The sequence below is a fragment of the Spea bombifrons genome, chromosome 11 (assembly GCF_027358695.1).
Source record: "Spea bombifrons isolate aSpeBom1 chromosome 11, aSpeBom1.2.pri, whole genome shotgun sequence".
NCBI lineage: Eukaryota > Metazoa > Chordata > Amphibia > Anura > Pelobatidae > Spea > Spea bombifrons.
The window spans coordinates 11,431,810-11,446,411 of record NC_071097.1 but is presented as its reverse complement, the minus strand read 5'-3'; positions in this window follow the sequence as shown (position 1 = coordinate 11,446,411).

Sequence of the window (14,602 nt, the reverse complement as noted above, 5' to 3'; positions counted from 1 at the left end):
AAAGTTAACCTGCCTCCAGAGGTTGTCTCCAACCCATTGCTGTATCATACTTTGAATGCTTGGGGGCATGTTAGACGGCGCCTGGGCCTGGAGGTTCACTATTCTAAATTCATGCCCTTGATTTGTAACCCGCAATTCCAGCATGGGACGGAGGATGTTGTCTTCCAACGCCTGGCCCGGGCGGGAGGTTGCACCATTGGCGATTTTTTTGAACCACGAGAGGGTAAATTATTGTCTTTCTTGCGGCTCCAATCTAAATACTCTACTATCAACGTTTACCCTATTCACTACCTTCAACTCCGTAATTATGTTAATACGCTGCTTCCTTACCTCTCTGGGGCTAATTTCAACAACCCCTTAGACCAGATAACAATATTGTCCCCCGTCACAATGCTCAAAATGTCCACAATCTATAATCTGATCAGACCTGTCATCGATTGGGAGTCCTACGGTGCAGGTCTTCCCTCCTGGAAGACTGATTTTCCAAATCTAACTCCGAAACAGATTCTTCAGGCGAATATATGCAATTCTAAAGTCCTGGTTTCTAGGGACTATAGTGGAATGTTCCTCAAGATCGTGCATAGAGCGTATGTCACCCCCAAACTTCGGTTTTTAATGGGCTTAGCAGATCACTCCAAATGTTTAAAATGTCAATTACCTGAGGCTGATCTTTTTCATGGCCTGTGGTCTTGTAGCTCTATTGTCCCATTTTGGGAAGCACTACAATTGTACATCACTGACACACTGGGCATTCGTTTTGTAATTTCTGTAGAATGGGCATTTTTTGGTATATTCCCTGAACACGTTCCCCCCCTGTAGCGAGGGCTAAATTTCTCTTGCTCATTCTTTCGGCAGTGGCAAAATGGGCAATATTGTCCCAATGGATTGCTCCACAACCACCGTTGCTTCCTCTGGTTCTGTCACGGCTGCACTTCTTGTTTCAAATGGTTTGGCTTGGTGCTGTCCTTCATAAAGAGAGCAAAGTCAAATATCTTTTTAATCACTGGTCCCCATTTATCGCGACACTAGATAGCACTACCAGATTGTCACTGTTTCAAACATTCAATACCACGGAGTGGTATTGTCTTCAGGTCCTGAAAGGTACTCGCCCCATACCGGGGTTCTGATCTCATTACGGGCAGGACATGTCTGTGTTGTGGCCCGAGGTTCTGAGATTGAGGAAGTAGTATTACTTACAATGTTTGCGTTATTGGAATTGTGCATTGCTTGTACCTGAACACATCTATTTTGTCACCATGTCTATATGCAACTCTGTTCTTATGTTGTATGCTTTGTCTTCTCCGTGTAATAAAGAAGTTTAAAAAAAAACCAAAAAAACCCCCTGTGTATTAGCCAAAGAAGACTTGTCAGCAAAGACATTTCCCTCCCGCCATTCTCGTAGGTTTTTAAAGAGTTATACGCTTTTACCGGTGGGATTATTGGACACAGTTGGTTAGAGTGTACGTGTAACGGGTTCACCAAAAGAGCTATAGTAACTCCCAGGGATCACCCAGTATCCTCCTGTTGTCCCCGGAAAAACTGTGTGGTAGTACTGTGTTAGGATAGTACTGGTGAGGAGTCCGGGATGCAGGATAGAGAGTGGTCAAAATGGAGGCCGAGGTCAGGGTTACGGAAGACGGGTCAGTGAGTAGAGGTCCAAAGCCAGGGTCAGGATACCAGCAAACAGCGAAGTCGAGGTCAAAAGCCAGGGTCAGGATACCAGAGAAGCAGCAGGAAGGTCAGACAATCTGGAGTCAGCAACAGCAGGGAACACTAGGACAGCACAGCAGCTCTAAAGAAAAAAAACAACTGAGCAATGAGCAAAGGCTCAATGCTGGCTATTAAATCTGCCGCCTGTTAGGGCACGCCCCCTTTAAGCAACGCCCCATCATACTGAGGCACGCACCATCACATCCACTGGGGATGCAATAAAGGTGACTGGGATAGCACGCACACGCGTTTACATGTGGACAAACAGTGCGGTGATACTCATTCCAAAAAGTTGGTATTATTGTTTTTTGTATGAACTTTCATATAAGAGGGAGTATGTACTTTCATATAACAGTATTCATAGTACTGTTTATAGCATTTCCTTAATATATCAAATACATCATTATGTGTGGTTCTTCCAAAGCAATAATTTGGAGTTTGATAAAGTGGTTCATAAAATAATCCAACAGCATATCAATAGCAGAGAATTGTGGTAGACCTACTTCTGATTCCAGATAGTAAAAAAAAACATTACCTCTAAGGTATGGAAAGGTTATGAGACTATAATATATATATATATATATATATATATATATATATATATATATATATATATATATATATATGTGGTCTTTGGTGGTCTTAAGGTAAAAAAACTATATAAAACATCAAACTACAGACTATAAAAATGTTGTAGAATCAAGTTGAGTACGATCCAAGCACTGCCTATTGGTTTTACTGTTATGCGCATTGCAGTAAAACCAATAGGCAGTGCTTGGATCGTGAATGTACTATAGTGTTTAGTAGCAAAATAATATTTACTTATCTGGTTACATATTGTTTACGCTTATTCACATCACCTGTTTATCTTTTAAATTGTGATACCCTCTAAAACATGTCCATATAATGGGATGTTAGTGTAATAAAAATGTGTTCTTTTATATTGGAGCACACATTTCTCTCAATAAATTAATGCACCAAGTTATAGACAAGAACTAGAAATATGACACTTCATAGATGACATCAATGAAAATACAATTCTGAAGAAATGGTGGGAAACCCATCAGCGAAATAGGTGATTAGCCTCCCTGACTTTTTATTGATTTTATTCCTACCTTTATATTCATTTACTCTGTAATGAATATTGCTCATATGACAATCATTTATTTTACATGCAATCATCATCAAAACATTTTTTTAAAAAAAGTATGTAATTTACCTATTTTGCTACAAAAAGATTAAGCTCAACTGATCTTCATTCACTAGATTGCTTTTCAACACATTCATTATTGATTTGAAATTTGAAAATACGTCAAGCTACTGTTTCTTTCATAGTAATGTTTATAGCATTTCCTTAATATATCAAATACATCATTATGTGTGGTTCTTCCAAAGCAATAATTTGGAGTTTGATAAAGTGGTTCATAAAATAATCCAACAGGATATCAATAGCAGAGAATTGTGGTAGACCTACTTCTGATTTCAGATATTTAAAAAAACATTACCTCTAAGGTATGGAAAGGTTATCAGAATATATATTTGTATGTGGTCTTTGTTACCTGTTAGTAGGTAGGGTGAAAAAACTATATAAAACATCAAACTACAGACTATAAAAATGCCGTAGAATCAAGTTAAGTACATTAATGTACTCAGGGAATGTTATCTACTCTCTTTAAATATAGTTTTTTGGGGGCAGATTTTGTTTATGTATCCATTAAACAGTAAAAAAGTGATTTCTTACCTCTGTGATTTGCAAAATAAACAAAAATGTAAAGGCTTTTTATTTTAAATTAATGGTAATCTAGCTGTATACCTATTACCGTATGCAAAATTTAGAAATGTTTTTCGTTTGCACTGTTGTTCATTTTCATACACGATCATGGGCTACATGTGTAGATATTAAATCAAAGTTTATCTACTTCTCCTTTAAAATCCGTCCAGGTAATGTAAATGATGGAGAGAAAAATAACTAAAAAACAGCCCTGGTCCTTGGAATACAAAAATACCCTACTATCAAGGTTATAATGGTAAGAAAAATCACCTTTACTCACTTGGTGCTTGGTTGCTTTGGTTTTTACTTTGGTATTGCATGTGACCTATATTTCAAGCATGGTTGATGTAAAATAATTAAAGGAACCCTGTTTAGTATGGTTTAGATATATAGGCTAAATTAGAAGAGCATTATTCATGATGACGAATGCAATTCTACAAATGCATGAGTGGAAAACATGGGGATTTTCCATAAACCATCATCACCATACAACAGGAAACTACTTAAGGTACATATAGGGTTATGGTCAGACAGAAGAAGTGCAAAAGCATTCAGAAAACTCCCCAGGACAAATGATGATGTGGATGTGAACTCTGTAATCACATCCCCCTTTGCTTACCTCACCTTCTTCTTTATGTGCTGCTTTGAAAACTGTTTAGCTAGGAGTATTTGGAGGTCTATAAAATATATGATCTATTTTTGTCAAGGCCTTATGTCAAGGACGGCCCAAGACATTGTGCTGCCTGGGTCCAAGCACAAAAAAACCACGGCCACCAAAACCACACCCATATGCTTTATTTGACACCTACGCTAGCATGCACACACACAGACGCTTACACACACAGAAACTCATACTAAAACACTCATCCAGAGAATACCACTGACTCAGACTCTCACCAACACAACCAGACACTCAACACTAACACACAGACCCAGACACTAACACACACCACCACTATTCTCTCCGTCACATATATTAACATATCCAGACACATACACAATCACACTAACATACCCAGACACACATACATTTACCTACCCAAACACATTAACATACCCAAAAACACACACTTATATACCTGTACACACACACACAGTCACACTGACATACCCAGACACACACTAACATACCTAGAAATAGTCACACACAACTCAATTACCATTGTGAAGCCTCAGCCTGTCCTTAGTGCAGTGTGAGCTGCTGCAATGTCACGCAACTCTATATGACCCCGCTCAATCTTGCCTCCTCCATAAAACAGTGGTGCGCTGTATGCTTAGGTGCCCAAAAGAACATGCCTTGGGGAGGCAAATTGCTGCTTCTGTCAAAGTGCTGTCTGGGTCCCATGGACCCAATGGCACCCATGTAAGGGCCAGGTCTCTCATTTGTGGATAAATACCCTGCACATCAGTAGCTAGAAGGCATTTTGCATATGGGCAATATTTCAAAGTTTCAGGTGTGGAAGTTAAAGCTGTGATTGTATTCACAAGGCTCCTTGTTTTTGCAGAGCTCAGTGGGCCCCCTACAAGTTACTGACGATAATAAAAATTGTTGGGCATTAACATGCTTCAAACCCTTATATTCTCTGACACTTGTAATTTTATGTGAATTACTATTACCCCACTTAATTCTCTGCACTGGAGAGCTAATTGCACTTGTGCATGCATGCATTCTATATCCAGATTGTCAAAAGTGACACAGCAAATGTTGTGGCCTATAATACCACAGGCTTTGATTACAAAGTTATAGTTGCAACAGATGGATTGCCAGATGTTATATTAAGTCTTCTTTCAAATAGCTTAATTTACTATGACCCCCAACTGAGTTTCTATTGTGGAACACAAATTGAACACTCTGAATGCTATATATTTTGCCTCATTCTTGTAGCCAAGCCTTGGAATTACCCCATATAATTAGATTGCTGCATATAGTATTTCATCCTAGAACAGGTTTTTAAGAAATGTCTTTTAGGAGATAACCTCATAAGTGAAAACCCTATGGCTTGTTTCCTAACATAGTAATGAGACAATGGTGTGCCCAGAAAACCATATTCATGGTGCAGTCATGTATAATAACTATACTTAAAGGAATAGTTTACTGTCCCATGCAACTCCACCAGTAAATGAATGAACAGGCTAGTGGAGAATATATCATGCGTGCATAGTGGCAAGTAAGAGATCTATTTGGCCAAACACATCTACTGCAAGCCAAGTGTGAGGGCTGCCCATCCAGCACACTGCAGAGGAGGTGCCCCATGCAGATCTATGCCCTAGCTGGTGTCTGCTTTCCCTATAGGTAGCGCCAGCTATACATGAACTCGCAGGTGTCAGTATTCCCAAACAAGAATTTGTGAAAAGTCATGAGGTATTTGTGAATGCTCTGGTAGGAAGAAAGTTACTTTTTTGCCCAGTCTTTACCAAGTGACCATGTGAAATAAATAAAAAATTTGCATGTCAATGCATTTAGTGGATAGCTGGATAACCTTAAAAACAACAGTTGAAATTGTTGAGACACAAGCGATAGATTTGTTTTTAATGCTGGCAGAGCCTGTCCTTACATTATTCCCAATTGGTCCATGCGACCCAGGCGGCACTTTGAAAAGGGTGGCAATTTGTGGAGCATTTTTTTCTGCATCTCTTTCCCCCCATGAATCTATCTGCATTATTCTGGGCAGGGCCGGCCTTAGGCGTTGTGGCGCCCTGTGCGGACTACTCCTCTGGCGCCCCCCCTCACTACCCCCCCTCTCTGCCCCTTCAAACTACCCGCCCTCTCTGCCCCTTTAAACTACCCCCCCTCAAACTACCCCTCCCCTCTACCCCTTCAAACTACCCCTCCCCTCTGCCCCTTCAAACTACCCCTCCCCTCTGCCCCTTCAAACTACCCCTCCCCTCTGCCCCTTCAAACTACCCCCCCCCCTCTGCCCCTTCAAACTACCCCCCCCTCTGCCCCTTCAAACTACCCCCCCACTTACCTTGTTGCCGGAGTCCTGCGGTAAGAGCGGGAGGCATCCGTCTTCTCGCTCCGCCGGAATTTCATGTTGAGCGCCGGTATAGTCCGGCGCTCAACATGAGATGCTGGCACCGCGACGGAGTCACGGAGAGTAAGGGGCGCCGAGCGGTTGCCGAGAACTTCACGAGCAACCGCCCGGCGCCCCTGACCGGGACTTAGATTAAAGCATCGTTTTTTTTTTTTTAAACTTTATTTAACATCAATGATGTTAAATAAAGTTAAAAAAAAAAAAACGATGCTTTAATCTAAGTCCCGGTCAGGCGCCCCTGCAACCATGGCGCCCTGTGCGGTCGCACAGGTTGCACACCCCTAAGGCCGGCCCTGATTCTGGGCTATTGTACACTTCCGCCAAAACGCTGAGCCAAAGGGACAACCTCTTCCCCGTTCCACTAATCAGGGAAGAGGATGTGCCCAAGAGCTTTATACTTTTACGGAAGTGCACCAGGAGCAGAAGCAGAACGTAGTGGGGTCACATAACGCAATGTTATGTGACTCCATGGTTAAAAGCGCGGTTGCTCACAGCCGGAGGGAAAGCTGTGATTGAGGTAAGGGGGTGATTGAGGCAGGGAGTAACAAAGTGTGATGGGGGGAGCCAAATGTAAGATCTGGAAAGCAGACAAGGAAAGAAGACAAAGAAAGAAGAAAAAAGAACAAAAAGAGGCAAGAGAAGAAGTGGAGCTGCGGGAAAGGAAAGAGGGACACAGTTGGTGGAAAAGGTGCATCCTCAGACCCAGGCAACACAATGTCTTGGGGCGATCCTGAATGCTGGATTTACTTACAGTATTAATTCAGATGTTAGTACCTGATTAAATCAATCACCTCTCTACCACGAGTAATAAAACACTAAACAATGTGAGTAGGAAAACTTCTGAGGAAGGTAGCAATACATAGTGCTAATGAGTACGCTTGTTCTGGGGATAATATAAATGTTATTATCATTATCATTTTCATTATCATTAATACAGTACAAAAACCACCCCATAATTACCTGCAAAATATATTTTTCAGAAAGGAATATATTCTATGTTCCTGTAAAAAAAATTAAATAAAATCTATAAAGAGGTAAAACAACTGAGAGAAAAGAAAATATCAGTAAATTTATGTCAGTCATAACTATTTTCATTAAGCTAATAGACATAGAATTAATGTTTCTATTAAAACAACAATAAGCAGGGAATGGAATTTAATGAAACATAATCTTTAATAGCTTCAGATCTAAAAAAGTTATGGAGATCATTATGAAAACATTACATGTTATTGCTTTTTTGTGTATAACTGATATAAAGTTACCTTAAGTACAACAGACAAAGTTTATGTAATGAGGTTTGCCGTAGAACCAGTTAATGTTAATATTGATTTTTTTAAGATAACATATTGGGTATGTGTGAATAACTGCATTGGCAAGGAATGATCCTGCTGCGTCCTTCACTCCTATTTATAATCACTGCCAAGATGTATAAAGACTAAATGGAGGCTATGTCTTACCAGTACTATTTATGCCAATACTGACTAGACCATTTACATAACAGACCCAGATGTTAGATTATTCTTATTAGTATTGATCCTATTCTCCATTACACACTACCATTTATTTGAAAAATTGTACTTTACATAAATTATCATTACACCACTTTGAACTCCAGGGTAAAGAGATGGGAAAAAATAATGTAGCTCTTTGCCAATGAATATGGAAAAAAACCATCAAGTAATAGAACATTTTAAAATAGACTACAATGTATTAGTCAATAATATTGCATAATAAAATAATTTCCAAATAACATTACGCTATTGAAATCGTTGATACCTTTACATAATTTCTATTAACCCAGGGGAAAAGTGGCATTTTTCTTGGGGTAAATCCAGAGCCGGCCTTAGGTGTTCTGGCGCCCTGTGCGGACTACTCGTCTGGCGCCCCCCCATCCCAAAAAAAGAAAGGAATCAAAACTTGTAACAAAACCCCAATCACTATATACTACGCCAAACATTGATGTGGTGTAGGCCTACCACTTCATTGTCTGGCTTAGTAGTAGGGATGCACCGAAACGAATTCTGGACTGAAACCAAAAGTGCAGCATTTACCTGGCCGAAACCGAATATGACCCCCCCACACACCATAACACATAACAAAACAATTAAATAACAATATTTATATATATATATATATATATATATATATATGATTAACAGCAATCACATTCTTATCATGCCCGCAGATTCCAGGATGTACTCGTAGACTACTTGGCATGATAGGAGTATGATTGCCCTATGTACCCAGTCTCACTCCATTCTCCCTATCTACCCCCTCCTAACTATCTACCCTCTCCCTCTTTGAAGTTCACTTACCTTTCAGAAGTCCTGCGGTGAGGGTGCAAGGCCTCTGCCTCCCAGCTCTGCCACTGTATGGAACAGTATAGAGTGATGGGAGTTATGATGTACTTTAGAGCATAATTATATAATGAAAAATACATTGGAAATGGTACAGCATAACACCCATCACTCTCACACACTTACCAATCCACACATATACACCAATCCACACATATATACCAATCCACACGTATACCAATCCACACGTATACCAATCCACACATATACACCAATCCACACATATACACCAATCCACACATATACACCAATCCACACACATACACCAATCCACACATATACACCAATCCACACATATACACCAATCCACACATATACACCAATCCACACATATACACCAATCCACACACATACACCAATCCACACATATACACCAATCCACTCCACACATATACACCAATCCACACACATACACCAATCCACACATATACACCAATCCACACATATACACCAATCCACACATATACACCAATCCACACACATACACCAATCCACACATATACACCAATCCACTCCACACATATACACCAATCCACACACACATACCAATCCACACATATACACCAATCCACACACATACACCAATCCACACATATACACCAATCCACACATATACACCAATCCACACATATACACCAATCCACACATATACACCAATCCACACATATACTCCAAACCACACATATACTCCAAACCACACATATACTCCAAACCACACATATACACCAATCCACACATATACACCAATCCACACATATACTCCAAACCACACATATACACCAATCCACACATACACCAATCCACACATACACCAATCCACACATACACCAATCCACACATATACACCAAACCACACATATATACTAATCCACATATATACCAAACCACACATATATACCAAACCACACATATATACTAATCCACACATATACACCAATCCACTCTCACTGTCACTCTATGCTTTCCTACCTTTCCTCTTTCAGTTTCTTTGCCTCCTCTTCGCTCTTCTTCTTAGTTCTTCTGTCTTCTCTTCTTCCGGGTCAGAGGGCACGGACGGCAGTGGGCGCGGCTTCAGTGCTGTGCGCCGGGATCTGACAGCAAACCCCGGCGCACAGCAGCTGTTGCCGCGGGGATCACAAGGGAGCGGTATCGGAGGTCTGTTAAAGACCTCCGATACTGCTCCCTTGCGAGCCTGCTCCTCCAGCGGCGGACATTACTGTCCGTCTCTGGAGGGGTGCCGGGTGCCCCCATACTGGCGGCAGCGGACCCCGCGGCGGCAGGGGCGTCGGACCGCGCTGCGGCGGACCCCGCGGCGGCAATGGCGTCGGACCGTGCTGCGGCGGCGGACCCCGCGGCGGCGCCCCCTGGAGTGTGGCGCCCTGTGCGGTCGCACAGGTCGCACACCCCAAAGGCCGGCCCTGGGTAAATCATCATATGCCAAAAATAAGGTTAACGTCCCATACTTATGGTAAGTTACATGTGTCATGAATGACAGTGCTAGGAAAATTCAGCATTTGTCAGACAATTCATACCTAGCAATTGTGTGACAACTTGAGTACATAACCCCAAATATTTGATATTGTGTTAATTCTTTGAGCTTCAGCCTTTGCTTTAATTGAACAAAAAATAAATACTCTGACAAAAAGTGGATTTGCTCAAGGTCAGGTAGGTCTGTCATTGTTTTATATGAAGGTTGTTGTGCCAGTTGTGTAGAATAAGAACCCTGCCTGTCAAGTCATGCACAAGCCTAGTTGGACTCTATCGGTGGGGTTTATTCAGGAAAGGAGAATTGACAGGACAGCTGTGGTTATTGTGGGCCAACACTGTCCATTTGTTTCTATTAAGAAGGGCTGAGCTCACCCTGTATTACGAATTGTTCCATATGTAAAGAGGGTATGAAGACTTTTCATTAATCTAACTATACATTACATAGGTTCAGCCAAGCTCTTCCTGCAGCGGAAGCTCCCTGAGGTAAACATTCATAATGTAGAGTAGGTCAAGGAGTGGAAACCACACCTCTTCTGCCAACTCTGGTTTTAGTGAATAAACCCCAGTGAATACTAGATGTCCTTACCATGGGCCATTGGAGGGACTTCGCTTCACTGTACACCGGTGAGGACATCCCTCGTATAACCCCTATGTGTCTAATGAAGCCATCATAGCTTGGTTATATCAATTTTGCAACAAGGTATCTAACCCACAGAAAGTAGGAAATGAGATGGGGATTTGGAACGGTAAGAGGAGGTTCCTTGTGCATTTACAAGAGCACATGGAAGGGGTCAGTGGAATGCGGCATCCTCTCCAGAGTTTCTCCCTCGGTAGCAACAGAGGATACTGTTCTACCCAGGGATGCCATTCTTTTGCAGGAGGTGCGGGGGCTATGGGAACACTCGGTTGACCTGCACAGCCAACCCCAGGCCCCTATGCAGGAACTATGGAGAATGGGGCCACCTTACCGCTAGCTATGATAAGTTAAGTTGTGCAACGGATATGGCAAGCCAGACCATATACTTTATATTAAGACTGTCCTAGCATGCCCGGCGGCCCTGGACAGATATGGCTGCTGGACAGCCTGGGAAGCTAGATCCAAGTCCAAGTAAGTCCTCCCCTACAGCTGACCCAAAGGAGCCTGCGATGGATGATTCTGCTGTGCTGGTTGTGGTGGGATCAGTAATGTGAATTGATCAGAAGAAGGAATAGGCTGTTTTGGGTCCAGTGGATCCCTCCCTAGTGGTGGGTCCTGTGGATCCCAGTGTGTTTTTAAATCCCTGTGTAGTTCCTTCTACCAGCCGTGAGAGTCACATTCTTGTAGGAGACTTTGGGAGCAGTCCTGACGACAAAAGTGGAAAGTCCAGCAGTAAGATCTCAACATCAGGTCCGGAACAAGTGTTAACTGCATCTATTGTAGAGGAGACTGTCCAATCCCTAATCTCCATTAACCCTGCGCATATGATTGCTCTGATGGAAGCGAATGTGGAGTATATCCAGCTAGTCCTATGCCTAAGAGGGGAGGTCTGACAGCGAATCCTGTTCTGGAGTGAATCCCTTCTGGAGGCTGAAGTGGAGGTCCTGGGAGACAACCCAGAGTAGAAATCCTAAGTAGAGTTTTCCGGGAGCCCTAGAGATGGCACAGTAGAATCATCAAAGCAGAAGTCAGAGCTAGGAGACTTTCCGGAGTCATCTGTTGAAGTTCCTGAGAGAGAGAAGGAAGAGAAAGGACAAAATATGTTGTAGAAGTGGTGCTAATAAAAACAATTAGACTGGATCTTAATGACATTTAATGCCTGCAAGATCAAATTAAAGGGGAAAAACAGTAACACTACAGAAGGTGGCTCAAAGCATACAGAGCTGTGCAGGTGTTGCTGAGACTTTCTCTGTCTGATACGTTTTACATCATAGATTACAGCAGCATATCAGATGTTTTGGACTCTGAAGGTGAGAGAGACACTGATAAAACACACTAGACCTCACACTGGATCTCATTATGAGTGGTATTCCCCCCTCTCACTTATATGCAAAGAAATGTATGCGTGTTTGTTTTATGTTGGTGGTATTTTAAACATAAAGTGTTTTACTATGTGTTTTAAAAAGAATGTACCTTTCATTACTTTTTACACTACACGGCTGGTCGTATTTTTAGGAAATATAACTTTTACTCACTGTCTCTTAACTCTCCTGTGCTTTTAAATCCACCAAAGCAGTATGTAATTTTAGAAAAAACAATACAATTTTAGCCTGAATATTTTATCAGATCCAAAGAACTTGGCTTTTGCCATACTATTAAAAGAACAAACTGAACAGGTGGCACAATACTTTCACAGAGTCCAAAAGAGTTTGGCAGAATGTATGTTGCCACTTTCTATCCAACTCTCAAAGAGATCTTGCATGGCAGGTAGTGCATGAATGTTTGCCTACAAGGCAATTTCAGCACAGGAGAGGTTTTGGTAACACAGCTAAGTGCCCCAGAGATCAGTGTACACAAGATGAGATGATTTATGTATTTTTTGTAACGTCCTAATTTTATGTAAAATGTTTTCATTTACTTTATCATTTTAAATGTTCCATTATATCCTTTAACGTGTTTTAAATTATTAATTTTTACTGTACTGTTGCATTTAGCTAATAAAATATACTGTATCCTGGTCCCGTAAGTCTCCTAGCAGCTGCCTACTTATCTACTGGTTCTGATACGGCTTGTTTGTGACCATTCTCCCAGATACCCGATTTGGCTTTACAATTGTGTCCTTCTGTTACCTACCCAGCTTGTTCGTGACCATTCACTGATACCCAATTTGACTTGTTGACTGTGTCCTTCAGTTACTGCACGGCTTACCAGAGCACTTGTTCATTGTCTTTGAGTCCGACTACAGATAGTGGGCCTCCCAACAAATCTAACTATAGGGAGCAGGCCTCCCACCAGTCTGACTACAGAGAGCAGGCCTCCCACCAGTCTGACTACAGAGAGCAGGCCTCCTGCCAGTCCGACTACAGAGAGCAGGCCTCCCGCCATTCCGACTACAGAGAGAAGGCCTCCCACCATTCTGACTACAGAGAGCAGGCCTCCCACTATTCCGAGTACAGGGAGCTGGCCTCACGCCAGTCCGGCTACAGAGAGCGAGCCTCCCGCCAGTCCGACTACAGGGAGCCCTGTCCATGTGCCCTGCCTGAGGGCTTCCTGCCATGTGCCCTGCCAGAGGTCTACCTCCTGTGTGCCCTGCCTGAGGGTCTCTAGTCCAACTACAGATCCAAGTCTGAGGTACTTGTCCCCTGTCCGAGTCCAAGGTGTTTGTCTCCTATCTGAGTCCGAGGTGCCTGTCCCCTATTTGAGTCCGAGGTGCTATCCAGCCATGATATTCCTCTTAAGGCTTCAGCTGTGTCCCCAGCCACATCCCCTGTCAAGAGACTTTCCATCCAGTGTGTTACCTACAGCCTGTATCCTGTTCATGTTTTGTTCTGCTGTGTAATCCAGTCCTGTTTGTATTACACGATCAGCCAGCACATTCCAATATAGACTGTTTCCTAAATACCCAGCCTTGTGTGTTTTCTCTGTACATTCCCGTCTGATATCATGCATCGTGGGGTACAGACAGAACCCCAGGTATCCCCTGCAACTGGGCTCCTACTTCACCTGCTTACAAGAGTCATGACAGCAAGTGTGACGATCTCTTTAAAAGCCAAAGTTTTAGCACTTTGCTGGTCTGGAGCATTCAGGTGTGTGTTAACACAAATGCCAAGGAAGAAGGATATCAGCAATTATCTTAGAGATGCAATATTTGCTGGGACGGGTTATAAGGTTATTTCCAAACAATTTAAAATTAATCATTCTACAGTGAGAAAGAAGTGGAAAATGTTCAAGAAAGTTGCCAATCTTCCCAGGAGTGGACGTCACAGCCAATTCATCCCAAAATCAGACCGTGCTTGCTCAGAGAAATTGCAAAAATCCTAAGAGTTGCATCTAAGACTCTATAGGCCTCAATTAGCATATTAAATGTTAAAGTTCATGACAGTGCAATTAGAAAAAGACTGAACAAATATGGTTTGTTTGGAAGAGTTGCCAAGAGAAAGCCTCTTCTCTCATAAAAGAACGTTACGTTTGCAAAATTGTATCTGAACAAACCACAAGACTTCTGGAACAATGTTCTTTAGGCAAAAAACAAACAAAGTGGAGATGTCTGGTCGGGGCCATGTTTGACAACAACCAAACACAACATATCAGAACAAACACCTGA